This window comes from Equus caballus, chromosome 2 (assembly GCF_041296265.1).
Source record: "Equus caballus isolate H_3958 breed thoroughbred chromosome 2, TB-T2T, whole genome shotgun sequence".
Classification (NCBI taxonomy): Eukaryota; Metazoa; Chordata; class Mammalia; order Perissodactyla; family Equidae; genus Equus; species Equus caballus.
This window is the reverse complement of record NC_091685.1, coordinates 91374675-91401432: the sequence shown is the minus strand read 5'-3', so window position 1 is coordinate 91401432 and position 26758 is coordinate 91374675. Positions and strand designations below refer to the sequence as shown.

The window sequence follows — 26758 nt, the reverse complement described above, 5'->3', positions numbered from 1 at the left end:
CAATCTTCCACACTAAAAAAAAAAAAAATCTATGTAAAAATGAGGAACTTTTACTATCCCAGAAAGCCTGTTCCCTGATCAGCCCCAGGCTTATGCTGTTGACTGAATACATAGCACATAGCAGGCCAACCTCAACTCCTCCTCTGAACTTCTCTCTATATGACTAGCAAGAACCTGCTTTCCTAGGACATGCCCCTACTCGAACTTTCTTGGGCTCTTGTCCATATTTCACTAACCTCAAAGTTTAAAGGCAACTCTGTCACAAGAATATGAATCACACATGTTGAAGTTATAGATTCTCCAACATTCTTGAGCAAGATGTGCTACGACTTACGTTACATTTGGCCCGTGTGGACTTGGCTAAAGGGCGCACCTAAAGTTCAGTGCAGCTAAAGAAGAGCCTCTTTTGAGCCTTATAGTGTCTTCCTGGTGGTATATTGTTTTAAAATATTTGTATTCTTTACTTTTTTCTTATGCTTTTCAGCATAAGACAAACCTAAAGGCTTTGCTTAACTAAAGCATAAATAATTGTTTGTTTAAAATCAATTCAGTAAGAGAAAAGTAAATTAAACTGATTATTTTTGACTGAATACAAGAAACTACGAAGGGAGCAGAGTTTTCACTCTACGACTGTTTGTGTTGATGCTATAGTGACAAAACACAAAGGAGACCATGTGTATCCCATATGAAATAAAGCACAGCCTCTAAGGCCCCACGTGACAAAGCTAAGACCTCCTTTTGCCCTTCCGTCCTGACAGTCCTTGATATGGTCACTTGTCTCCAATCACAAGAATCTTTTTTCTGCTCCTCAAATAAACCGAGCTTGCTCCTGTTAGCCTTCTGCACTTTGCTGTTCCCTCTGCCTAGAAGACTCCACTCCCAGCAAACCATGCATGATTTGCTTCTACTTGTCATTCATGACTCGGTTTGGATGTCACCCTCAGAGATGCCGTCCCAGATCACTCTCCTAAGTAGCACTCTCCCTCCATAACTAGTCGATCCTTCTCTCTTTTGCAGCTGTATTTCTTTCATAGTACTTCTCATTCTCTGAAATATCTCGTTCATTTGTCCGTTTGGTTGTTTTCTGTCTGTCTCCCCGGTCTAATATAAGCACCTTAAGAACAGGGACCTTGTCTGTCTTATTCATCAACATAGCCCCAGAGAATTGAACATTTGCCCAGCACAGAATACTCAAAAACTATTTGCTGTATAATGAATTAACAGTGAATAAATATATGAATGATTGAATGAATGCTTTCTGTGAAAGTTGTAGCAAAGCCTTTCATGCCAAACATATCGAAGAGTTATGACAAATCAGTAGTTTTCTACAGCGAAGGTGAATGACTTTGGGAATAACATTCTATCCTATATTCACCCTTACGTTCAGCCCAACTCCAACCAATGAAAAAGTGAGAAAATTCTTCCTTTTATTGCCATGTCTAGGTTTCTCTCTTTGCGCCAGAAGATGATATTGCTGAATAGAAGCCAACAAATAGAAACCTATAGTATAGTAACTACTTACTTTCTTTCTTCATAATTAGAGAGATTTCTCCCTAAGCAAGCAATTCTTAGTTTTCCCAATTTCATGTATTCCAAAGACTATTTTTGGCCCCCCCCCCCAGGTATAAAATTTATACAGTTCTCACATTCTTTGGTTCTACTTAATCTTGATCAATTTCTGGAAATTTCCATTTGCATTTTCTCTCTTTCCTCTGTCCTCTCTTTCTCCTTTCTCTCTCTCTCTCTCTGACAATATACACCCAAATTAAAGATAAAAGATAAAAAGAAGGGTTCGTGGGCCACAGCACGGCCATATCTGGAGTCATCCCCTCAGCCAGAAAGACAAAGAAAATAAGCACATTATACAACAAAGTGAAACCTGAACTAGGAAGATGTTCATGTCACCTAAAGAAAAGTCACTCATACTGGCTGCCTGACACATATATGTATTTTTCTAAATTTATGGAGGCAAAAATATTTGTTTTATTTAATACTACATATAAAAATTTAATAATCTAAAACATATGCTATCCTATTTAAAGCTGATTATTACTTTTGTTTAAAATCAGTACCATTCAAATTGTTATATTCATATATATAATACATCTTACTACTTTGTGAAGAGGAAAATTTAAATATTTACCATTATCTAAAATGTCAGTTTGCATACATTAAAAATACATAAAAAATAATCATCTAAAAATTAAAATTCCCCTTTATTTAGAATTTAAAACATTCAAGATTTAATGACCAACATTTAACAAGTAGTAATAATAGTGATAAACTAAATAAAAGAGAGATAATTTCTTCTGATGTAAATGTCTTCACATTCAGGCAAATTTGACAAATTGCCTCTGGAAAAAAGTTTAGCCAGTACACGGATTTTAAAAATATTACATTATGTCAAGGAGTCAACATTTTAATTACCCAGCATTTTCCTCTACAGAATGAATTTCTCTAGCTTCAACATGCCTCATGCCCCCATTTGTAAGCTAATGCTAAAACCTGCCCTTAAGCTAATAGTCAGATAAAATGAGGTAATTGGGTGATTCAAATTGATCTTCCAATACCCTTACCTTTTGCAGGCGAAAGCCTCAGTGTGCTACTGACCATCTTAACATAATCCCAAATGCCCTGGGTTTTTGTTGCCTTAAAAGTTGCACTGCAAAAATGACACAATGACCCTCCCCTCACCACCAAGACCCTCTGAGTCTATCTCCCCTCAAAGGTGTAACCAGCGCTCACACACAGTTTAAGACAGTGTCAGTCATTGCCCTACCTGTCTAACAACATATCAGATGGGGCCTGGTTCAGGCAGTAACAAGGTTTCCACCCCATGTAAGCCCATAATGTGCCTTTTCTTTTACACAGGCTAAAAGAGGATTCAGTTGATAAATGCCTATCTGGGAATTTACATAAAGTAAGACATTAAAATGGAAAACGAGAGGGTCAAAACCCTCGGAACTGCTTCGGCTCCAGTCTAGGGAGAATTTCCAGGTTACTAAATTCTATTGTTGACTAGCCTCTAAAGAGAGAGAACAAAAAATTTTTCTGAATGTAGAATCAGCTTTCTTGAGTAGTTCCAATGTCGCTGACGTTAACAATGATGTGGAAGTTCCTGGCTGTCACTCTAACAGAAATACGTAACAGAACAAACAGTTGGCCCTCTGTATCCACGGGTTCCACATCCGCGGATTCAACCAGCCGTGGATGGAAAGGCCTAATGGTTGCATGTGTACTGAGCACATATGGACTTTTTTTCCTTGTCATTATTCCCTAAACAATACAGTATAACAACTATTTACACAGCATTTACGTTGTATTAGGTATTGTGAGTAATCTAGAGATGATTTAAAGTATACAGGAGAATGTTCCTAGGTTCTATGCAAACATTGGTTGTGGAACCCATCCCCTGCAGATACTAAGGAAGGATTGTACCTCACGTGAGTGACTTTTTATCAATAAGCTTTCTGTTTATTAATGTCAGAACTCAGAGTTTACTCTAGGTTTACCTTTCTGAAGAGGGAGAGAACATGTAGTAAAAAAGAGCTATAGAACTACTGTGTGATAAAAAAAAATGCCCAAGGGAAATGGTTTTACATTATTTTTTTGAAGGCAGCACTCAGAGTCTAAAGTTAAAACATATATAGCTTACAGGGCTGATATGCAAAATTTTTTCAATACTTCATAAATTTTGTTTTTTGGAATTTAATCCAAGTTCACTTAATTTAGTGCAAGAAAAGAAAAGCATAACTGACAGCTGTTCTTCCTCACGAACAGGCCAACTTCATGAGGAGTCATCACAAAACTGCCCATGAATTTAGATCGCCACTCACTGTGCTGTGGTTTTAGATGGCACGCTGGCTTGGAAGGGGCGGATGTGAATGTGTGTATGTGTGTGTGCGTGTGTGTTGTTGGAGATTTGCTCTGTCTCGCATCCAGTCTCACTAAGCAATAGAACAGGAGCCTCTGTGCCCCTGCCTGCAGTTTTCTACGGGGAGGACTTCCACTAGACTTAGAGGGATGTGTTTGGCTTCTTGTCACCTCTTCATATGTGTGAGTGTTTGTGTTTAAATACAAAATCTACCCTGCCTTTCAGGTAAGCACTCTGCTAAATCGTATGGCTTTAACTAAAATATTAGGATGATTAGCAGGATGGGAAGGTGCACATTGATGTGACAGTCTTTATTTGTGCCGAAGTTAAGAATTTGATCACTCAACTCTATTGAGCAGCTGACGTTTTGAGTTGTTCACACAATCATGAGCAAGCTATTCAGCGTCCTTATGCTTATAGCGCTTATAAAAAAAATAATGCTAAAAGAGAAGCATTATACCTTTTCCCAAATACATTTTCATCATAAGGGTGTTTCTTCCTTGTATCTTCATGACTGCTTTGGTTGGAGACCTAGGGATATAAGGCAGCTATACGCCAAAAACATGGATATACCCAAAACTGTGCAGAGAAGGAATGGATTGACTCAAAGACAGTGCTCATAAGGGAGGGGTACAGCCATCTGACTTGGGTTGTCTATCAGTAACTGCTTGGACCAAATGACTTTTAAGATCCCACTCAACCCTTTTCAAAATTTTGTAACTACTTTTCTAAACACAGAGTAAGCAAAATTGAAGTAGACAGCATGGAATGCCAACGATCCCAAGTGAAAGAAACTTAAAAGGATTAGCAACTCATCACACATTCTTCTCTCTTCTTTGTCTTTATATTCTTACATTGGTCACTTTCCCATTCATTAATTCATTTATTGACACCAAATTGTTAGCACTGTGCTAAACCCCAAAGAAGTTTTCAAATGTGCATTATGTCTGAAAAAAGGTCCATTTCCTGGGCTTCAAAATATACCTCTTTAAGATAAAGTGGAGAGAAGTCTATATTTATATTTATTGGCTAATGAGTTTATGAAGTAAAGGATCTGCTCAGTGGGGGCGGAGGGGAGTGTCACTGTCATCCTTCAAAGAATAATCTAATCAGGTTTGGTTGTCACTTCATTATTGTGAAATACACATAAAGAAAAGTACATAAAACAAAAATTTGCAACTTAACAAATTATTATGCAGTAAACATCTGTGTATCCGCTTTTATAGTTATCATTTCCTTGCTTTTCTTTATAGTCTTATAGCTCACGTATACATGCTAAATACCTAAATAGTTTTTGAGCGTTTTAAAGATGGCGTCATAGACAGTATGTATTCTTTTGTGAGTGTGAGTTCTTTACCTCGTTATGTTGGTATGATTTGTCCATGATGATCCGTTCAGCTGTAGTTCTTTCATTTTCTTAATGAATAGCATTACATTGATGAATATGCACTATTTATGTGTCCATTCTTCTGTTAATGGAAACTTGGGATGCTTGCTCCTGTTGAGGCTGCAATGAACTATCTGCATGCATTTCAATAGAAGTGGAACTGATAAGTTATAGAGACCTCAGTATCTTGAATTTTAGAAAACAATGCCAATCTGTTTTTCAAAATGGCTGTACTAATTACACACCCGCCAGCTGTGTATGAGAGGGTTTTTTTTTTTCATTTGAGTCATTCTGTTGGGTATGTAGTGCTATCTCATGATTTTAACTGGCATTTCCCTGATAACTAATGAAATTGATCACTTTTTTAAGATGTTTATTGGATATCTGAATTTCTCCTTTTTTAAATTATCTTTTAAAATCTTTCTATAATAGGTTGTGTTCTCCTTACCGATTCGTAGTTCTTTAAGTATACTGAATGCAAGCCTTTTATTGGTGATATGTGTTGCAAATAACTTCATTCATTCTATGACTTGCCTTTTTCAGTCTCTTGTGGGGCTTATACAGTATGTAGAATTAAATATATGTCAACATTAGAGCAAATGGTGGGATGGGAGAGCGTAAAAAGAATTATATTGTTTTGCGTATAGTTAAGGAATTATGATATCAATTCAAGGAAGACTGTGATAGGATAAATGACATATTTTAATCATAAAAGCAGACTCTAAAAATTAAAGAAGTATAGCTAAAAAAGAAAAAGTGTGATAGGTGGTATAGTGGTTAAGTTCACGTGCTCGGCTTCGGTGGCCAAGGGTTCGCAGGTTCAGATCCTGGGTGTGGACCTAGCACCACTTGCCAAGCCACACTGGGGTGGCATCCCACATAAAATGAGGAAGGTTGGCACAGATGTTAACTCAGCGACAATCTTCCTCAAGCAAAAAGAGGAAGATTGTCAACAGATGTTAGCTCAGGGCCAATCTTTCTCACAAAAAAAAAAGAAAAGAAAAAGAAAATATTCTCCATTAACCTAAAGGAAGACAAGGAAAGAATAACAAAGGAAAACAAACAGAGGTGACAAATAAATAGCAAGATGGCAGAGTTCAACCCATCTAATAACATCAAATGCAAATGGACTCCAATTAAAAGGCAGAGATTGTCAGACTGGATGAAAGAAAAAAAAAATCAGAACCCAGCTATATGCTGTTTAAAGGAGACCCACTTTAAATATAAGGACACAGAATGTTTGAGATTAAAAGAGGGGAAAACATATATAATGCAAGCACTACAAACAAGAAAGTTGGTGTAGGTACATTAATTTAGACATAGCAGAATTTTAGATAAGGAATATTACCAGACATAAAAATACAATACCCCTAAGTTTGTATACAAGTAATAATAAAGCATCAAAGTAAATGAATGAAAAATTGACAGAATGAAAAGAAGAAATAGAAACAAAACTACAATTATATTTAGAGCTTTGTTTTGCTTGGGTTTTTTTGATGAGGGAGATGGGCCCTGAGCCATCTGTTGCCAATCTTCCTTTTTGTGCTTGAAGAAGATTGTTGCTGAGCTAATGTTTGTGCCAATATCCCTCCAGTTTGCATGTGGGATGCCACCACAGCATGGCTTGATGAGTGGTGTGTAGATCCGTGCCTGGGATCCAGACTGATAACCCTGGGCTGCCAAAGCAGAGCGCACAAACTTAACTACTATGCGACTAGGCTGGCCCCTATAGTTGGAGATTTTATTGCTCATATTTCAGTAATTGATAAAAATAGGAAAAAACTTGATTAGGATATAAAGATTTGACCAATTTGACCAAACTGACATTTGAGAGCACTATCCTCAACAACTACAGAATGTATATCCCTTTCAAGTGCACATGGCACATTCCCTAAGATATTTCAAGAAATTTCAAAGAATTGTTCTTTAACTGCAGTGGAACCAAATTAGAAATTAATAAAAATAAGATATCTAGAAAATCCTCAAATATTTGAAAAGAAGAGAGAGGAAGATATATGAATGGTCAATTAGTACATGAAAAGATACTCAATATCATTAGGCATCAAGGAAATGCGAAGTAAAGCCACAATGAGATACTACTTCATACTTACTAAAACACATAGCTAAAATGAAAAAGACTGATGATACCAAGTATTGGCAAGGTTACAAGGCAATCAGAAATACAATGTAGTTGGAAGTACATTTGGTAAAACAGACAATTTCTTATAAAGTCAATATATACTTACCTTTTAAGCCAGGGCTTTCATTCCTAAATTGTTACCAACAAAAAAAAGAAAATTAATTTCTACAAAAGGAATTATACAAGAATATTCATAATTCATTTGTTACTTTACTCATAATAGACAAAAATTGGGAACAATCCAAATGTTCAGCAATGAGTGAATAGATAAGCAAATTGCAGTATATTAATACAAAAGAATATTACTTAGCATAAAAAGTTATGAAATACTGACACACAAAACTGTATGAATGAATCTTCAAAACATTCCACTAAGTGAAAGAAGCCAGATACGAAGAGTACGTAATATTGATCCTATTTGTAGAATCTATTTCTAGAAGGTAACAATATTCTTTGGTAATCAAAATCAAATTAATTATTTGAATAACGTATGAGGAAACTTTCTAGAGTGACGGAAATATATGTTTTGATTCAGGTAATAGTTACTTGTACCTATACATTCATCAAAACTCACTGAACTGTACGTTTAAAATCTTTTCATTCTATTATATGTAAATTATAACAATAAAGCGAAACAAATTTTGACATGTCATAGAAAGAAATTTTAGCAATAATTTTTAAAATAGTGTGAACCAGATCATTGTTTTCTATAATCAGAAACAGCTTATCTCATTTTGTATTTTTTTTATTGAAGTGAAATTCAGGTAACACAAAATTAACCACTTTAAAGTGGCATTTAGCATGGCCGGCCTGGTGGCTTAGTGGTTAAGTTCACATGCCCTGCTTCGGCAGACTGGGGTTCGCAGGTTCAGATCCCAGGTGCGGACCTACACACTGCTCATCAGGCCATGCTGTGGCGGCATCCCACATACAAAACAGAGAAAGATTGGCACAGATGTTAGCTCAGAGACAATCTTTCTTAAGCAAAAAGAGGAAGATTGGTAACAGATATTAGCTCAGGGCCAATATCCCTCAACAACAACAACAACAAAGGTCAAAGTAAAATTTAGTAAATTCACAATGTTGTGCAACCACCAACTCCATCTAGTTTCAAAAAATTATCATCACCTCAAAATAAAACCCTGTACCCATTAAGCAGTTACTACCTACTCCCTCTTCCCCGTAGCCCTTGGCAACCACCAATCTGTTTTCTGTCTCTATAGATTTACCTATCTAGATATTTCATATAAATGGAATAATACAATATATGACATTCTATGCCTGGCTTTGTTCACTTAGAATAATGTTTTCAAAGTTTATCCATATTATAGCACAGATCAGTACTTAATTCCTTTTTATGGCTGAATAATATTCCATTGTGGGTATACACCATAATTTGCTTACCTTTTCATTCATTGATGGACATTTGGATTGTTTCCATCTTTTGACTATTGTAAATAATGCTGCTGTAAGCATTCACGTATAAGTATTAGTTTGAGTAACTGTTTTCACTTCTTTTGGATATAAAACTAGGAGTGGAATCGCTGGGTCATATGGTAATTCTATGTTTAACTTTTTGAGAAACCACCAAACTATTTTCCACAGCAGTTGAACCATTTTACATTCCCATCAGCGATCTAAAAGTGTTCCAATTTCTTCACATCCTGGCCAACACTTGTTATTTTCCATTTTGCTTTTTATTTTTAATTATAGCTATCCTTGTGGATGTGAAGTGATATCTCATTGTGGACTTTCCATTATTTTTACATAAATCTTGAACATAGAGAAATCTATCAACTGACTTCCTTAACAAACAATTTTTGCTGAAGTCTTGGTAAGAAGTCACCCCCAAGCATATGCCATTTTGTAACATTAACACAACAATAATAAAAATGAGAATAGCTAACACTTACATAAAGCTTATTGCTTTACATGTATCATTGTTATTATTATTATTCTTCTTCCTAAGACTCATTTAACCCTCACAACAACTCTATGAGGTAGGTGCTGTTGTTAACTCCACTTTACAGATGAGGAAACTGGGGCTCTAAGATCTTAAGTGCCTTGTCCAAGGCCTACAACCAGGAAACACTGCAGCCATGATTCCAACCCAGCCAGTCTGACTCCGGAGTTCACTTTCTTTCCTTGGGTGCTAGACTATACCTCAAAGTAGTTGAAGCCCATAGGCCTTATAGATATAAACCTGATTAATATAATTTAATTACAATACCAAAGTTCAAATTTAGGCACCTACGCTATACTTAAAAGGCAAAAGTGGGATTAGGCTTTTAATTCTTTGTTTTAAAAGGACTGTTAAGTTATGTGTGCCTTTGAATGCACTTCCACTCCTGGTAAGAGCCAAGTACCCTTCGTCCCAGCTGGGCCCTGAAGAAGACTCAATGGTCAGGCCCCCCGATGCCCGAGGCGGCTTCCCACTAACCATTCCTGTTTCTCCCTCAGAGACCTGTGGAAGGCGCCATTCCACCCCCATCATCCAGCAAGGAGTTGGCTCTGGTGCTCCGAACAGTTCCACCAACCTCCCCAGTGAGCAAAAGCTGAGCGGGGAAGTAAGAAACCATAACCTTTAGCTTTTCTCTTTGGACCCTCTCCATTTTCCCTCAGGCCTTCGGGCACTGGAAGCAGCAATGAAATTCAGTGTCTCTGTGTAAAGAGAAAAAGAGCCAGGTCCCCCTCCACCTCTGGAAGGGAATCTCAGCCCCACTCAGCACTTCCTGGTTCGGCTCCCAACTGACAGGAAGAACCTCCTCCCCATTCACCTCACAGCATATTTTAGGGTTTCAGACAAAAAGAACATTCTTTCCAGACACCTCCCCATCCCCCTCAAACCACAGCAATCAGTCTTCAGCTGGTAAAGAAACGCCAGTTATTAAATGATTTTTTTAAAGAATTAGTTAATAACAAAAATCATAAACTGCTGCTAAGGATGTGAGCAATACAAAAAAAATGACTCAGAGGTTATATAATGTTCTCGAATCCCCAGAGGGTCCAGAGGGCCTTGCAACCTTTGCCCTCCTCATGCTTGTCATTCCAGTGCAGACTGACCAGCGTCCAGGCAGTGTTCTTAGTGTGTGGCCACCCTATCTGACAAGAGAGAACAGGGCTGCGGCTCCAGCCCACCACTACCCAGAAAAGAAGGAAACAGACATCAGAGCACCTACCACGGGCCAGGCTCGACATCGGGCCCCTGACAGGCAGAAGAGGTAGCACTGGGTGAGAGGAGGGCTCTGGAGTCAGGAAGACCAAGGTTTGAGTCTGCACTTCACCTCTCACTAGCTGAGCGACTCCAGGCAAGTCACTTAACTGCTCTGTACCTCACTTCACTCGTCTGTAAAATCTAATGGCTCATATCTCATAAGGGTTATGGTGAAGGCTGCTTACATAACACTTGTCAAGGGCTTTGCACGTAGCCGAGAACGGAGTAATTGCTCAGTGAGTATTAGCTATTAATAGCGGCACTATCATTATTCTTGTTCCATTATCTCACATTCTCTTCTCAGGCAAAGTCAGAAAAAGCTCAGAGGGTAAAGAACTCTCCATGCTCTCCAGATCTAAGTCAGCTCTTCCCAGGTAGTCCCAAGAGACCCTTCAGAGTATAGGTCATTCTTCCCACCTGGAAGTGTCCCTGCCACCAGGAAGCATCTGAGTAGACACTAGGATTCAGGGCACAGCTCTTAACTTCAGCAATGCCTGCTCTATCGTTTCCAAAACACAGGTTTCTGTGGTTCTTTCTAAATGGATTTGTGGAAATAGGATTCGATACCAAATGTAAACCTGTGTCACTCACTGAAATAAAAGTGCCATTTCAATTGGTGCCACAGGTCAGGGATGGTACTAACAGGAAACACCACCAACTTACTACTTGAAGAACTGACTGCCTCCTGCTAAGAGTTCGGATTGTTACTGTATGGATGAAAATTCATCTTTAAAAGGTCTCATCAATGATGGGTCAGCTGAAAACTTTTGCCCATTTTTAGAACAAAATTGGAATTGGCCTTTTATGGTGATTCAAAAACAGACAGATAGTATCTGCAATTATTTGCTTCTTTGCATTTATGGAATTGCTGTTTCCCCAAAGCAGGTGGCCTAAAGCAAATTGTGCCAGCTGCTTCCAGAATAACCCATGTTTGTACATTCACTCCCCCCACACACACTCCAAAAGATCCAGCAGGAACTAAACAGAAACAGGCATATGCAAAAACACAGGCCTCTGACGCATGCACCTCAGCCCACGGTACTCCAGATTTCTCTCCTCCCTTTTTGCTCAATTAAACCTACAATTGTTAGCTCTTGTTTCACATGACTTTTTGAATCCTTTCTGAAGCATTTACACTGTTGTGTAATGGAAACTTTACAGCTTTATGGAAATGGCATCATCCTGGTTCTTGTGACATCCAGCTCCCCAGGTTCTCTGGGCATCTTTCTGGCTTCTGTTTCTGTCTCCTTCACGGGTTCATCTTCCCCTGCCCTCCTCGCTCACTCTGTGGGTGTGCCCTGGGACGCCCTGCCCTCTCACTAGATGGTACATACAACCACGTGGCACATAGAGCCTATTGCTGGGAGAAATGGAATCTGAATAGTGCATTTCAGTTAGAGAGCATTCTAAAAACTTAAATCTTGCTTTTTAAATAAAGTATCAGCTCATATAATTTCAAAGGTATTTACATGCTAAAATGAAGCAACTTAAGGTAAAGCCTTGAGGTCATGTCCTGCTTACAAAAAGGTAGGGACACAGGCATTTGGACACAGCTGGTGGGAAAAGTAAATTAATATAAGCTTCTTGAAAGAAACTTAGCAATAATCATCAAAAAGTCTTTACAATGTCCATACACTTTGATGCACAATTCTATTTCCACATAATAATTAGGAATATGTGCTAATATTCTTCTTAAACAAGGCTCAATTAAAAATGCATTTGAGGGGCCGGCCCAGTGGTGCAGTGGTTAAGTTTGCACATTCCACTTCAGCAGCCTGGGGTTTGCCAGTTTGGATCCCAGGTGCAGACCTATGCACCGCTTGTCAAGCCATGCTGTGGCAGATGTCCGACATATATACAAAGTAGAGGAAGATGGGCATGGATGTTAGCTCAGGGCCAGTCTTCCTCAGCAAAAAAAGAAGAGGATTGGCAGCGGATGTTAGTTCAGGGCTAGTCTTCCTGAAAAAAAAAAAATGCATTTGAAATACCTTAAACTTGAAAACAATCTAAATAGTTCAATAAAGTATAGTATGACCATACAATGATATTTAGAAATCTCCAAAATATAGTCTTATGTGAAAAAGTTAAAAATAGCAAATAGAGTATGACCCCAATTCTTAATACCATGTATATATGTTTGAATAGACATGTACACATAAAGCAAACAACAGGTGGAAGAAGTCACACCCAGTGTTAATAACGATTATTTCTTGATGTAAGAAATATGGATGACTTGTATTTTATTCTTTGGGCTTTTCTACATTTTCAAAGTTCACTAAAATAGCATGGATCACTTTTATAATGTGGGAAAACACACTTCTTAGGAAAAAGCATCTGAGAAGAGAGAGGTCATATTAATAAAGATGACAAAGTAACGGTTCTCCTAGAATACTAACTTGTAACTCCTATAAGAAAGATCCAGGAACTGAGACTATTGGAAATAAAATATATGTTTCTGAAGGAGACCCATTTGGTTAAATAGACTTTAAATCCTGTTTGTGGCCAGTCTAGGGACAAGCACCTAAGTGGAGATGGCTCACTTATCGCAACCTTGTATAGGTAAGAGAACAGCACCTGGCTGACAGCAGAATGTGTCCTTTGAGACAGCTGAGCTTTCTCAACACAGTGAGAGACATAGTGCAAAGATGGAAGCACTGCCTTTGGAATTAGAGGAGACTCCTTAACCTTCCATCCACCCCACTAACTAGCTGGCTAGCCTGAGGGAAGTGATTCAGCCTCCCTAAACCTCAGAGATTTTTTAGTTTGTGAGATAAAGATAACTCTTACTTCACACAGTGTGGATGAAGAAATCAGCCAATTCTTATTATTCATGGATTCCATCTCTGTGAATTTGTCTACCTGCTAAAATTTGTTTGCAACCTCAAAATCAATACTCACAGCACTTTCCTGATCATTTGTGAACATGCTCAGCGCAAGGAAAATTTTGAGGCACAACCCACACGGTCCCAGGTAAGATTGAATATGCGATGCTCTGCCTTCTTGTTTCAGTCCTCAGACGGTAAACAAGTGTCCTTTTCACGGTGTCCTTAATGCCACATTTTTCACATTTTTGTACTCTTTGTCAGTGATTTCACTGTTTAAAATGGCCACCTAGTGCAGTGCTGAAGAGCTGTCTAGTGTTCCTGAGCACAAGAAGGCTGCGAGGTACCTTAGGGAAAAAATACAGGTGTTAGATAAGCTTCATTCGGGCATGAGTTACAGTGCTGTTGGCTGTGACTTCAGTGTTAATGAATCAACAGCAATATATGCTAAATAAGGTGTCTTTAAAGAGCAACACACACAAACAAGATTACATGCTGCCTGGCTAACAAAAATGTTGTGACCAGAGGCTCACAGGAACCTAACTCCATATCTTCCCTTGGAGCAATGGTTCAGTATTTGCTCATTCTCTCTTCGCGGCAACTTTATAGACCATAACTATCGTGAATAACGAAAATCGACTGTATATACAACTCCTTCATGCTTCCCACAAATATTACATCAATGCACCATGAGCTGCATGTAACAGAGTCAAATGGGTAATAAATGTTTGTTGAATAAACTTAGCGTTGCCTTAAATAGAAATAACAGATGTCATAATACACCTGTTTTTAATCCAAATTTAGTTACATCTTCTGAAAAGCCTTCAGCACGATGGCTTTACAAACCTCCTTCGCCTAGGCTGTGTTTGCTTGCAATAGCACTTAACATCTATTTCTCACAGCCCAACCCACCCTTCAATAACTAAATATTCTTACAAAAGAAATCATCCAAAACAGCCTCAAAATCATGTTTTGGCCTAAAGGTAATTACTGATTCTCTTTAAGGAGGAGCTTTCCAACCATTTAAAAAAAAAAAAAAAAAGCTATTTCGCTTCATTCCAATCCTTTCTCCTCCTACAGGGGATACAATTACAACTTATCTTTCATTCGTTAGTGGAGCTATACTGATTCTAAAAAACTCAACATCAGTATTTCTGAAAGGGTAGCCAGGAAAGAAGTTATTTAAACAGAGAGAGAAAGGTCTGTACCTCAATCTAACCACGAACAAACATCAGAAAAACTCAAATTGAGGCGCATCCTACCAAATACCAACACTCTTGAAAAGTTTCAAGGTCACAAAAGACGAGGAAAGACAAAGGAACTGTCACAGATTTGAGGAGACTAAAAAGGAATGATAACTAAATACAATGTGCAATCCTGGCTTGGATCCTCAAACAGAAAAATGACATTGGTGGAAAACTGAAGAAATTCGAAGAAAGTCTTTAGCTCTGTTAAGAATATTGTATCAATGTAATTTCTTAGATTTGCAAATTGTGTCTTGGTTATGTCTGGTGTTAACATTACGGGAAGCTGGGTGAAGACCACGGGAACTCTCTATACTATCTTTACAATTCTTCTCTAAGTCTAAAATTAAATTTTAAAAAAGTTTTGAAAGAGAGAGAGAGAGTAGGAGAGATTAAGAGAGGAAATAGGTGCTCATCCTACATTCAAAGTATGAACATTGAATTCAAGTCAGGTTCGGGGTAAGGGATGGACAAACAGCTACTTTGAGGTAAATAGTATTGTCCGCCATTTTAATGATAAAGGAACTAAGGTTTTGCAAGGTTATGTAATTTACCAGAGCTCACAGGGCTAGTAAATGTAGGAAACTAGCAAAATTGCCCCCGGAGCCTACCAGCTTAACCACTACACTGAACTGAACACTATGTAACTTGATAAACTCCAGAACTCTCTGTCACCTTAATTTCTGTACCAACATAACCTCTGTGAGATGCTTTTAGGCAGCGTGAAGTATGGAGAAATCACTGTCGTCCTCTCCCACTCCCTCCTGCCTCCCTAAATGCCAAGCTTACTCAGGTCCCTAATTTTCACTCCTGAAACCGGCCCCACAGTCAGAGGCTCACATTCACCAAGGAGTTTCATCTCCAATGGTCAGACGTGACCGCCCACTCCCTGATCCTCAGGGTAGTCTCCTCCAGGGACAAGAGCAATGGTTCAGAAATAAGGCCTATTTTCTGGTCCTACCTTTCCCACTGACTACCTCCTTAGCCTTCAGTAAGTCTCTTTATTTCTGTGGTTTTATGTCTGTGTGTGTCTGTGTGTGTGTGTGTGTTTACTTCACGGAATAATTCAAGAAAAAATTTTTAACTGGATGTGAAAATACTTAAGTCTTACTAAGCCAAATTGACTGAATAATGAAAAATCCCAGGAGTTTAGGCTCACTTGGGGATCTAAAAGTCATCGAACTGCTCAGCTCTTACCATCTGTGTTACGAATACTGCCCAGGCTCTTCTCTAGTGGAATCACTTTCACAGCCACAGGCAGGCTGGCAGCGTGGCGTGGTGTCCTTGTGGGAAATGTCCTCCTGCTCTCCCTGTGGTTCTATTGAGTCCATACCAAAAAAAACTCTACATTCCCTGCTATAGGTGGTGGACACATCACCGAGGCTGACCAATCAGAATAATTCATCTTCCTCATACAACAACCCAAGAAGGGTTCATCCAAGTCCTTTCTGAGGGGTTGACAAGGATGTCTCTTTTGCACTTTGATCCCAAGCTGTAAGCATGCTTGTGGCCACTAGGGATATGTTGCCATAGAGAGAGTCTAAGAATAAAACAGAGTCATGATAAGCAATACTGAGAGACAGACAAACAGGGAGAGACAGCAACAGAGACAGCAACAGAGAGAAGACAGAGAGTCGATGCGATTGTTTGAAGCCCTGGATCCAACTATGTCTGAAATCCAAACTACCAATTGAAGTTCCCCGTTAAGTAAATCAAAATATTCACTTGTATATTTGGTTTGTATGGGATTTTCTGTGACTTGCAACATACAGTCATAACCAATACAACGGACATTACGATGTCATTGATATCAACGTTTTCTTCATAGTTCTTTTCATCTGTTTTTAATTGTGAGAAAGTGGTAAAAGTATGAAATAGTACCCTTTATGTTAAAAAAAATAGATAAACTCCATTATTTTTCACATAAGAGTAGTGCTAAATAAAATTGAAGATACAGAAAAATTTTAACAGTATGTTGAGTTAATTAAAACAATAAGCTAAAAAGGCCCAGGCATTGTTAGCTTCAGAAATATTGATTAATATTACACAGAAATTAAATGTACATATTAAAGCTTAAAATCTTAAAGTTATTCTTGATTCCTTTCTTTCTTTCCCCTCATATCTAGTCAATCGACAAATTCTGGTGTTCTGCTTCAAAATGTATCCTGAATCCAACTGCTTCTCTCTGTCTCCACCACTACAACCCCAGTCCAACCCGCAACACCTCTCATGTGGGTCACAACAGCCTCAGCTGGGATTCCTGCTTCTAACCGCAGCTCCTTACAGCCAATTGTTCACACAATAGCCAGAGGTACATCTTTGAAAATATAAATCTGATGATGTCATTCCTCTGCTTAGAACCCTCCCATGGCTTCCATCACCCTCAGAATAAAGGCCAAAGTTCTTACTATGACCTATGAGGCCCTGCATGATCTGGCCCCTCACAACCTCTCATGTCACCTTTCATTACTGTCTCCCTCATCCATTCTGCTCCAGCCCCAGTGGCCTCTTTGCTAGTCCTACAATACAGCCAGCATGCACCCACCTCAGAGCCTTCGCACTTTCTATTTCTTCTGCCTCGAACGCTCTACCCCTCAGCTAGCTCCATGGCTGTTTCCTCTTTTTCATTCAGGTCTCTGCTCAAGTGTCACCTTGTCCAAGAAGCCTTCTCTGGCTGGCCTATCTAAGATAGTCATCCTCTCATTTACTCTCCAGCACTTACCCTGCTTTATTTTTCTTCATTGGTCTTATGCTATGGTGTTATGTTATTTTTTCATTTCCCTACTTGTTTGTTGACTAATTGCCTTCTCTGGAATATAAGCTCCATGAAAGCAGAGACTTTGTTTTATTTACTTCAGAGTGCCTCCAGCCACTTGACAAAAGCCAGACACAAAAAAAACAGATACTAAATACCTGTTAACTAATGAAAGAAGAAACATTTGTAACATTCAAGACAGGCAAAAAGTTAATATCTCTAATATAGAAGAGATATTCCAATTAATAAGAATATTATTTCATTCTCATATAAAAAATAGGCACACCCAGTGCCCACATCTTGCTGTTTAAATATTATTCTCCAGGGGCTGGCCCCGTGGCCGAGTGGTTAAGTTCGTGCGCTCCGCTGCAGGCGGCCCGGTGTTTCGTCGGTTCAAATCCTGGGCGCGGACATGGCGCTGCTCGTCAGACCACGCTGAGGCAGCGTCCCACATGCCACAACTAGAGGAACCCACAACGAAGAATACACAACTATGTACCGGGGGGCTTTGGGGAGAAAAAAGGAAAAAATTAAAAATCTTAAAAAAAAAAAAATATTATTCTCCAATCAAAGGAATCAGCTCCTTGGAGAGATGACTGATTCTAAGACTGGAGTACGAAAAAACCCAAAAACACAAAGTGGGCCTGGATCATCTTGTAGGACCAGAAAGTAAGAAAGGACTCAAAAAACAAAAGGATGGGGTCATGTCAAAGGGGCACATGAGCCAGCCTGAAAGAGTTCCCATTGGCCAAGCTGGAAGAATTTGTTAACATGGGATTAGATTATAATCTAAAGTATAAAATAAGTATCTATGATTCCATACTGATATAAATGGTTGGATATATAAATAAATGGGGAGAAAGAGACAAATCTTCCTTAAAGAAAAGCTCCAAATAATATATACTCCCTCTGTTATGGGATGAATTGTCTCCCCAAAATTCACATGTTGAAGCAGTAACCTCCAATATCTCAGAATGTGACTGTGCGTAGAGATAGGGCCCTTAAAGAGCTAATTAAGTTAAAATGGGGCCATTAGGGCAGGCCCTAATCCAATCTGACTGGTGCCCTTATAAGAAGAGGAAATCAGGACACAGAGACATGAAACGCATACACACACAGAGACAACCACGTGAACACGCAGCAAGACGGCAGCACCTGGAAGCCAAGGAGAGAGGCCTCAGGAGAAACCACATCTGCTGACACCTTGATCTCAGACTTCCAGCCTCCAGAACTGGGAGAAACAAATTTCTGTAGTTTAAACCACCCAGTGTCTGGCATTTTGTTACAGAAGCCCAAGCAAACTAATACAACTCTCTTTTCAGAGGTGGCGCTCCACCCTCACCCCCCCGCCTTGAATGTGGGCTAAACTTAGTGACTTGCTTCCAAAGAATAGAACGGAAAGTGAAAAATAATAACTTTACAGTGGCGAGACCTGGCAAACACCACTCAAAACAAGTGATCAAGGTTAATATCACTGGTGCTAAGTCACGTGAACAGCCTGTGTCCCTTGATGGGATGTGATGGGAAAAGCATTTCACCCCTCTGGTATTCTTCCCAAATAACCACCATCCCAGATGAATCATGAGAAAATATCAGACAAACTCAAAGTGAGAGAGATTCCACAAAATATCTGACCAGCATTCCTCAAAGCTGTCAAGGTCACAAGAAACTGTCACATACAGGAGACTAAGGAAACAGGAAGATTAAATGCAATGTGGTACTCTGGACCCGATCCTAGAACAGAAAAGGACATTAGTGGAAAAACTAGTGAAACCTAAATAAAGACTGAAGTTTGGTTAACAGTAATGTACTAACGTTGGTTTCTCAGTTGTGACAGAAGTACCACAGTAATGCAAAATGTTGTATGGAATAAATAGGAACTTTCTGTACTGTCTTTGCAACTTTTATGTAAATCTAAAATTACTCCAAAATAAGCATTTATTTTCTTTTAAATGGGCAAGGAGAATGAATAGGCAAATCACTAAAGAAATGCATATGTTCTAAAATCTATGGAAATTATGTACAAAGAAACACAAGTAATCAAAGAAACAATGATAACAATGAGTTATCATTTTTCATCCATCAGAGGGGCAATGATTTTCAAAAGTGATAATACCCAATGTTTTTAAAAAGATGTGGGAAAATATATTATTTGCCAATGTATCTAATGTCTTTATCAAGCACATACCTCCATTCATTTCCCAAGGAAATAAGCAAGCAAGTATTCAATATAATAACTAACATATATTGAACACTTACAATGTTCCATGTACTGTGAAAAATAGTACATATGCATTGGATCATTTGATTTTCATGATAATTCTGTGAGGTAGATACTATTATTATTAAGGATGAGAAAAATAAGTTGAAATCCTTACAACAACTAGTTTATTACAGTAATGGCCTCCTCCAATGAATCACGCCCCCCTGTATCTAAGCCCTTGCATAGTCCCATCCCACAGTGACACTGGGTTTGGTCATGTCGCTTGTTTTGACCAATGAGATGTAAACAAATGTCACAAATAAAGGATTTCTCTCTCTCATTCTGTTCTTGAAATCTTGCCACATGTTAAGAACCCCTAGCTCGCTAAAGATTCAAGGTCAGTCAACAGCCAGTACCAAGCACCAGACATAGGAGGGAGGCCAATATAGACCATCCAGCCACTGCTGAGCAATCAGGTGGTTTTAGCCACATGAGTGACCCCAGGTGAGAGAAGCAGAAAACCCACCAAGCTGAGGCCAGCCCACGATAGACTCGTGAGCAAATAAAATGGTTGTTTTAAACCACTAAGTTTTGGGCTAGTTTGTTTTACAGCAATAGATAACTAACAAACAACCTCATGAGAATTTTGTTCTGTCTACTTGAAACATGAGGAATCTAAGACTTAAGTAGTTAAGTAATTTGTCTAGTTAGTGGCAGAGCCAGAATTCACAGAGACATAGCTAGTCCTTTTAAGAACCAGCATTCCTAAACTCCATGCTGCTCCACTCACCATTCATCTTAGTAAAGTTTAAAAATGAGAAATTACAAACAACTGAAAAGTACTTCAAAGGGGGATTGTTTCAGGGAATTATGATACAAACAAATACAATGTACAATAGAATAGAATACCGCTAACGATAGAATCCATGCAATTATCCTCTCAGCAATGTAAATCTACTGTTGATGTGAGAAGATGTTAGAAGTTTACTTTTATTAGTGCTACTGTGTGTCACGTACTATTCTTAGTGTTTTACATGCTTTATTTCATTCGCTGTTTACAGCTCTGTGAATAGACTATAAATTATTCTCATTTATTATTATTCTCACTTATTCCCAGGAAAATGGGTGCAGAGTAGTTGAACAACTTGCTCAAGATCACATGGCTAATTAAGTGGCAAAGCTGACATGGCCACGCAGGGAGTCTGACTTCCCAGGCCATGTTCCTAACCACAACATCCACCTCTGTTTTTCCCACAATATGTCTTTAGTTGAGAAAGATCAGATTACAGAAACAATATGTGTTTCCTTTTTGGTAACAGAATAGAAAGAGTGGGTGGTTGTGTGGCTTGTGTTTATATAGGTAGAGAAAAGAATATGGAGGATCTTCTTCTAAGCACACCGTGTCAATGTAGTTACTCCTGAGTGATAAGATTATGAGTGACTTTTATTTTCCTCTATATATTTTTCTGATTTTTTGCGATGAAAATTTACAACTCTGATTATGGGAAACTTATAACTCTTTTTAAGAGGAAAACTTCAACACTCCAATATTTAAAAATGATAAAGAAGATTTAAAAATTCACAAAATAGATATAAAGTCCTACATGATCATACAAAAAAGTACAAATTATTTCGTAACTATGTATAGTGATGAATGTTAACTAAACTTATTGCAGTTATCATTTCGCCGCATATACAAATATCGAATCATTATGTTTTACACTTGAAACTAATGTAACATTATATGTCAATTATACCTCATTTAAAAAAGGAAAAAAGTACAAATTAAAATAATTCATCAGTTAAAACAATTAGTTAATCTTTTTCATCAAGCATCTTTTAAACGTTAATTTTCAGTGCTTGCTGGGATCCTGAAAGATAAATATTTTCAGTTACCGCCACCAGGAACATAACTGACTCAATCTCTCTGGAATTGAATTTAGCAATATGTATCAAGAAAGAATTCAAATCATACGAAGCAGTAGCAATGAAGAGCTATTTATAATGCAACAGACTGAAAAAAAACAAAGTCCAACCATGAGAGAATGGTTCAACAGGTAATGCAACGTCCATATAATAGATAAGAGAAAGCCATAAAAGATCCTGTTTTCAGAAAATACTTAATAACGTTCATTATCTCATATTACTTTATTCCTCATATTACTTAAATAACATAATATTGGTAAATACCAACATAATTCATATGCAAGTGAATGTGTGCGTATGTATGTGTAAATGGGCGCCCCCCCCCAAAAAAAAAACCCTGAAATTAAATATGCAAAAATTTAAACCATTATCTCTGAGTCCTGGCATTTTAGATAACTTCAGCTTTCTGCTGAATGGTTGTCAAGCACCTGGACAAGCCCATGTCAAAATCAGTTGGTACTAAGAGGCACAGAGGTTAGTAGCATTTAAGGTCAGGATCTCTGGACCAGTTCTGGGCCCAGGCAGCAACTGCACAACTGAATCATGGCACGCTCAAGGCCACCACAGGTGCGAGTGCTGGAGAAATCTGGCTGAGCATGATTAGAACCGCAGTACAGTAGAAGAACTTATATCCCCGAAATTCTCAAGAAAAAGGATTTCATGAAGCTGCAAGTCTTTTTAAGTTTCTTCAGTGTGTGAGTCATTTCGGAATTGAACCTATTAAAGAATATCATCCACAGCACCTGCCACTGCTATGTGTTTATAAGAAACATCTGGGGTTAGATCTCCCCACAATCATAACATCACACCTTGAATGTGGCTTCAGTAATCAGATTCTTACATCCCAGGTACTTCTAAGCTGCCAAGGCCACCTCCTACAAGGAGCATAGGAGGCCTCAGATCCTTTCTGAGAGAGTCAGAGCTACCTCTCAGTGAAGTGGTGTTAACTCATCTGTACAAACAAATGAACAAGCCGAGATTCAAAGTCAGACTGCAAAGCCCAGGCTAATTTTTAACCTCTGACCACAGATGCGAAGCTTTCCATCTTCTCCCCATCTGCTGCCTATTGAGATTATGGGGGAAGACATTGTACTAACATTTACATATAATGTGTGCTTAACTGAGTAACAGAATGGATAAATCAACTCTGCCTGATGGCACTTTCTAATTTTGATCCAAATTAACTAAATCTTGACTTTTAATCCAAACTATTGTTTTTTAACTTATGGCCCCACTTTGTTACCAAAAAGTAGCTTACAAAGATACATAAAGTATAGCAAGATAATATGAATTAAAGGTAGATGAGAAAGAAAAGTGAGCACAATGGTAGGGACACAAAAAGGTGCTAGGATCGAGGCTAATACAAAATCAAACATCACAAGGTCCTTCTATGCACTGAGAATTTATTCCTTTATAAACGTATGCAGCATTTTAGAGGTGTGCCAGTAAAACTCTAAGTCAGTCTGATTTATTATCTATTACCCGGTTATGTCCTAAAAAGACAGGACAGCTTTGCTATAAGTTGCTTTACATGACACCCATGATAATGTCGGAAAAGTCTGTAGTTCAGAATTATTGTTAGAACCTAATGAATATGCGACCATGGATTGTAGACTAAAAGACCACATGTAACAGCAGTTACCTGACTTTTCTACCATACTGGTTGTCGTTACCAACACCCACAGGGGATAAAGATTGAATTCAAAGTCAAGCAAATGTTCAATTCACCATGTCCAGTCTCTATTATGTCTGCAAATTTTACTCCTCAAAATAATGACAGAACAGTGCTAGGTATATTGTAGTCACAAATACATACGGCATTCAACATTTATTGTATTTAATGCTATTAATAAGATATAATTGACTTTGATAATAAACAGGAAACGAATGCAGATTTTGATTTGTTGTTTTATCAATGAACATCGCATAGCACATCACACAGCACAACTACATACTTATTCAGGAGCCATGATTTTTCACTTTAAGAAATCCCTGAGATTCAAACATGCTACTCCCCACTCCAAGAGAGCAAGAAAACAATCAGAAGTTTGTGAGCAGGTGTAGCATCTTGAAAAATCAAAACTACGCATAGAGCGATTCTAACACTCTCCCTAACAAGATCATGCCAGAACCAGGGTTAGAGGCCCATAAATCCCAGAACCTAGGTTGGAGACAGGTAGGGAGGGTATTCAAAAGGAGTCACATAAGCGATTTGGATAGAATACTCACTACTTCCCTCCCTGCCATCTGCGAACTAAGACTGTATGGTTGGTCTATATCAGCAATTCTCAAACGTGAATGGGGCATCAACTGAAGAGCTTGTCAAAATGCAGATTCTGACTCAGTAGATGTAGCTTGGGGCCAAGATTCTACACATGTAGGAAGCTTATAGACGATGCTGATGCTTGCTGGTCCGAGGACCTCAATTATAAGCAGTGAGGATTTTTATTATATCTTTTATCACTAAGTTGATATATGAAAACAGACTTGCTTTTACTAGTATGGTGGTTAATTTTATATGTCAACTTTGCTGGACTCAGGAATGTCCAAATAGCTAAGTAAAACATTATTTCCAGGTGTGTCTATGGGGATTTTTCCAGAAGAGATTAATAATTGAATCAGTCAACTAAGTAAAGAAGCCACCTGCACCACTGCAGGTGGGCATCATCCAATCTGTTCAGGGCCTCAACAGAACAAAAATGTGGAGGAAGGGCAAATTCGCTCTCTCTGCTTGAGCTGAGACATCCATCTTCTCCTATCCCCGGACATCAGCTTTCCTGGTTCTCAGGCTTTCAGACTTAGACAGGGACCACACCATCGGCTCCCTGGTTCTCAGGCCTTTGGACTTGGACTGAATTATACCACTGGCTTTCCTGGATCTCCAGCTTTCAGACCATGAGACTTCTCAGCCTCCATAACCACTTGATCCAGTTCCTATAATAACCTCCTCTTATGTATGTCTGTGTATATCCTTGGTTCTGTTTCTCTGGAGAACACTAATATACTTGAGTAAAAACAAACTACAAATGGTTTGGAGACTCAATTGGTTTTGTGCTGTGCAATATGGAAACTTCTGGCCTTGTGTGGCTATTTAAATTAAAATTTAAATGACTTTAAGTTAAATAAAGTTTAAAACTTAGTTCCTCAGCTACATTAGCCACATTTTAAGTGCTCAATAACCATATGTGGTAGTGGCTACCATATTGGACAGCATGGAAAAACATTTCCATTATCACGGAAAGTTCTATTGAACAATGCTGAACTGGAGATGGTTCAGTTACCAAAGAAAAATTTAAAGAATATAAGGTTTACTCCACTTTAAAACAAATCAAAAAGTGAAATCTTGAACTGTCATCTATAAAATTCCAACCATCTTTGCTCAGAAAAAAAACAAAGATAGGTCAGGACAACATGATACCCATTAATAAAAGAAGCTTACATTCCTTCTTCCCAGCAAAGTGCAGTACAGCTCAACCTCAAATGGAACATGACATTAATGGGCTAAAAGGGAAAGATGGGTAACAGAGAGCAGCGGAAGCTAAACAGAACAGGCCCTATGCTCTGCACGCTTCATTCCAAAGCCATTTTCATTACCCTTTGCTTTTATCAGTCAATCTCGTGACTTATGGGGAAACTAACACCAGTGAGAAAAAAGATAGGTGATGTGGAGCACAGTTTTTTGTTCAGCTGTATCTAGAATACTCCATTCTGACTATTCAACACAAGCAGCAACAACCAAAAACAAAAACACAAAGAAACCAAGAGGACATATTAGTCAGGGTTCTCTAGAGAAACAGAACCAATAGGCTACATAAATATCTACAAAACTTATATACAAAATATATACAAAATTTAAGTTGTTTTAGTATTACACGTAATATAATATAAAACACATTATATATAACATATATATAACATATATAACAATATAAAACAAGATATTATATATATAATGTAGAAACAGAGACAGATTTTAAGGAATTGGTTCACATGATTGTGAGCACTGGCATGTCCGACTCTGCAAAGCAGACCAGGAGGCTAGAAACCCAGGGAAGAGCTGGGTAGTATTGCAGTATTGAGTCTGAAGGCAGTCTGGAGGCAAAATTCCTTCTTCTTTGGGGGGCCTCGGGAGTGCTCTTAAGACCTTTAACTGATTAGATGAGGCCCATCCACATTATGGAGAGTAATCTGCTTTACTCAAAGTCTACTGGTTTAAACATTACTCACACGGAAAATATACCTTCTTGGCCATGTCTAGACTGGTGTTTGATCAAACAACTGGGTACCATGGGCTAGGCAAGTTGACACAGGAAATTAACCATCACAAGGGGATAGAGATTATGAATCTTTAGCTCTGTGTCCCTAGTGTTTGGGGCCTCCCTACCAGCTCTCTTCGTGGCTGCTTTCCTCAAACTCAACAGCTACGCCAGTGGAAACTATAATGATAGTCATGCTGGAACAATGGCACACTTAACTGTGCTGACCACCTGTCGCCTGTCCCACTTCAGTTTGTTGACAAGCACAAAGTCTCCATGAGCTTTCAGAACTGGATGCCTGACGTCAATGCTGAGATTTCTCTAGGACAACGGGATAGTGAAGAGCATTGGCTTTTCCCTTTTCCCCAAACACCCTCATGCCAAAGCCCACCCAGCACACTGAAAATTGGAATTACATTTTGCCGATTATATGACCACTTGGGAAATCTGGAAAATAAACGAGATGTTTGTCAATCACTCTGAGCATCTCAGAAAACAAGCACTGCTGGAGGGGAAAAGGATTTTCATTAAAAGAGCCTTTCCAGGGTTCTAAACCAAACTCGAATTTTCCCCTGGGTTTGGCATATAAAAGAGAAGGGAGTTTGCTCGCCTTCTACAAAAAAATAATTCTTTCAGATCACGGTCTTCGTGGTCTATGAGAGATATAAGTTTATCCTTCCACTAGAAAGCTCCTTCTGCCTTTAACTTCCTAATTTTATATTTGTAGCTGATGGATATAAAGTCTGAAGAGGTGTTGTCTGGGTGAGAATAAATTAAGCTATAAATCTACAGAAATCCTTCCTCCCACAATGATATTACATAACCAGGTAGCAGGTTTCTAGACTGATTTCCTTAACCACTGACTCCAACGCCTAACCATAAACTTTGTGAATCACAGGCACTAATATCCAGCTTGCAATCGAGCTGTAGCTTTGCG

General features: G+C 38.5%; 1 protein-coding gene and 1 long non-coding RNA gene across 5 annotated transcripts in view; one reads left to right on the top strand and one right to left on the bottom strand.

Annotated features, from left to right (window-relative positions):
- Positions 1-26758, bottom strand: part of LOC138923295 (uncharacterized) — a 70805-nt gene that overhangs the window by 14975 nt on the left and 29072 nt on the right. Inside the window, exons 3-5 of one of the 3 annotated variants that reach the window (XR_011436752.1) lie at positions 13514-13784; positions 7508-7530; positions 5232-5395 (exon numbers count right to left, since the gene is read on the bottom strand). This is a non-coding gene — a long non-coding RNA (uncharacterized lncRNA). The remainder of the gene's footprint in view (positions 1-5231; positions 5396-7507; positions 7531-13513; positions 13785-26758) is intronic. The other 2 variants (XR_011436751.1, XR_011436753.1) reach the window with 2 other exon arrangements.
- Positions 3950-26758, top strand: part of EDNRA (endothelin receptor type A) — a 104473-nt gene continuing 81664 nt past the window's right edge. The window contains exon 1 of one of the 2 annotated variants that reach the window (XM_070245848.1): positions 3950-4099. The gene's annotated coding sequence lies outside the window, so the exon portion shown is untranslated. Of the gene's footprint in view, positions 4100-10451; positions 10710-26758 lie in introns of those variants that run through there. The other variant, XM_070245843.1, reaches the window with a different exon arrangement.